The 2,504-nt window shown below is 48.9% G+C and overlaps 1 protein-coding gene across 1 annotated transcript in view; it reads right to left on the reverse strand.

Moving 5' to 3' along the window:
• The window catches only part of KCNQ4 (potassium voltage-gated channel, KQT-like subfamily, member 4), a 42,304-nt gene that overhangs the window by 5,230 nt on the left and 34,570 nt on the right, over positions 1-2,504 (reverse strand). The gene's annotated exons all lie outside the window — the stretch shown is intronic.

A 2,504-nucleotide genomic window follows, 5' to 3' on the forward strand; every position in this document is an offset into this window, starting at 1 on the left:
AACTCCAATACTTTGGCCACCTGATGAGAAGAGCTGACTCATTTGAAAAGACCCTGATGCTGGGAAAGATTGAGGGCAGGAGGAGAAGGGGACGACAGAGGATGAGATGGTTGGATGGCGTCACCAACTCGATGGACGTGAGTTTGAGTGAACTCCGGGAGTTGGTGATGGATAGGGAGGCCTGGCGTGCTGCTGTTCATGGGGTCGCAAAGAGTCGGACATGACTGAGCGACTGAACTGAATGGGGAGACCAAGTTTAATGGAAGTGCCAGGTCACTGCTTTGACCAGGGGAGCAGAGCCACCACCCATAAACATGACAAGTAAAACAGCTGCCTGATGGGAGCACAGGTAGGAATGGTGGACTGGGAAGAGGGAGAGACACAAGTGGGGATGTGAGTTATAAGGGGGACAAGGCTGAAGCTGGTCCCCTTTACAGCAACATGCTTCAAAGTGTTATCCCTACCCTCTATCTTCAATTTCTCTTTTCTGCCTCTCTAAAACCTCTCTAATCAGGCTTTCATTCCCACCATTTCACTGAAACCACAGTTGTCAAGACACCAAAAGACCTCCATGTTGCTAAATTCGATTCTCAGCCCTCACTATGCTTGACCTGTTAGCAGTACCTGGCACATCGGCTCACCCCTTCTTTCTGCAGGTTCTTCATTTGGATTCCCAAACATCACTTTCACCCAGTTCTCCTACCTCACTCACTTCTCCTTCTCAGTTTCCTTTTCTGGCTCCTCCTTTATCTCCACAACCGCTTAACATTTCAGGACCCAGAGCTCACTCCTAGGACTTCTTTTTTTTCTTCTATTTACTCTCACTCACTAAATGACGTCTTCAGTTCCAGATTTTCCATGCCTCTATATACGCTTGATACCAAATCTTTATCTCCAGCCCATACCTGTCCTCCAAACTCCACACTCCTCTGCCAGATCCACATTCCATTTAGCTGTCTGATGGGCATCACAAACCCAGCATGTCCCAGCTTTCCTGATCGAAACTTGCTCCACTCATTGACTTTCCCCATGTCAATAAACAGCAACTTTTTCCTCTTGCTCAAGCCAAAAACTTTGGCTTTATCCTTGATTCTCTCTCTTTTTCCTCTTACACCCTATCTGAAAATGCTGTCAGCTCTACTTTCAGAACATAATTACAATCTGACCATTTCGCCTCCCCTTAATTGCTGCCACCTGGTGCACACCGCCACCATCTCTTGCCTGCACATCTGAATTAGCCCCCTCACTGGGCTCCCTGTTTCCATTCTAGCCCCCTATAGGCCATTCTCAACACAGCATCTAGGATGATCCTTTTAGAATATATCTCAGATTGCATCTGTCCTTTGTTCAAAGCCCTCCAATGCGTGCGTCTTACTCTGGATGAACGCCAACATCTTTGCAGTGGCCCCCAGAGCTTTATATAGTCTAAGTGCTATTAGCCTTCTAACCTCGTCTCCTGCTTCCCTCATGCCAGGACAGGCACACTGGGCTGCTTGCTGTTCCTAAAACATCACCCCACACACCTGCCCATCTCAAAACCTTTGCACTTGCTGTTCCCTCTGGAAACTGTTTTAAACAAACCACAATCATGGGACTGTTTGCCTCACCTTCAATTTTTTTTCTCAAATGTCACCTTCTTGCCTATTTAAAAATCACAAATCTAAACATCCTAACCTTATTTTTCTTCTTAGCCTTTATCATCATCTGACATGTTCTGGTTTCACTTACTATCATCTGTTCTTCCACTGGAATGAGAGCTCCATGAAGCAGAGGCCATTTGTTTTCCACCATATCCCCACTGTCTGGCAAGTAACAAATAAATGCCCAGTGACTATTTCTTGAGAGAACAAATGAATGGGCAGTGACAATGCAGGCCACAAGAGGAAAGGGGCGAGGTATAGGTGATTGAGTTCTTGGTGTGAGAATCTTCCTACACGCTGGGCAGAGAGAAGAGGTGTTGGAAGAGGACTCCAGAGGCAAGAGGTGAGCAGCACTGAGGATAATTTGCCTATTCTATTAGGAGATGCTGGGGGGGGGGGGGGGGTCACTGATTATTTTAAGCCTATTATTTTAGGACGAGAAAGCAGTCATCTAAAGACGTCCTTGAAGCGAGCAGGTCAGTAGGGTTTGCTTCAGGTTCAGTAAGGCTTCCCTGGTGGCTCAGATGGTGAAGACTCGACCTGCAACGCAGGAGACCCAGGTTCAATCCCTAGGTGGAGAAGATCCCCTGGGGAAAGAAATGGCAACCCACTCCAGCGTTCTTGCCTGGGAAATGCCATGGACAGAGGAGCCTGATGGGCTACAGTCCATGGGGTCGCAAAGAGTCGGCCACGACTGAGCGACTAACACTTTCCCTTTCAAGTTCGATAACAGGTGCGGGTGGCAGGCTCCAGCTGCAATGCGCTGCAAGCAAGAAACGCCAGCTCCCGCCGCGGCCCCTAGGGGGCGCTCAGGGCTGCGTTCGGGCGCCCGCAGAGGGGCTCCAGCGGGCCTCCTGCGGGGAC

The sequence above is a fragment of the Bison bison genome, unplaced genomic scaffold, assembly GCF_000754665.1.
Source record: "Bison bison bison isolate TAMUID 2011002044 unplaced genomic scaffold, Bison_UMD1.0 scf7180017864484, whole genome shotgun sequence".
NCBI lineage: Eukaryota > Metazoa > Chordata > Mammalia > Artiodactyla > Bovidae > Bison > Bison bison.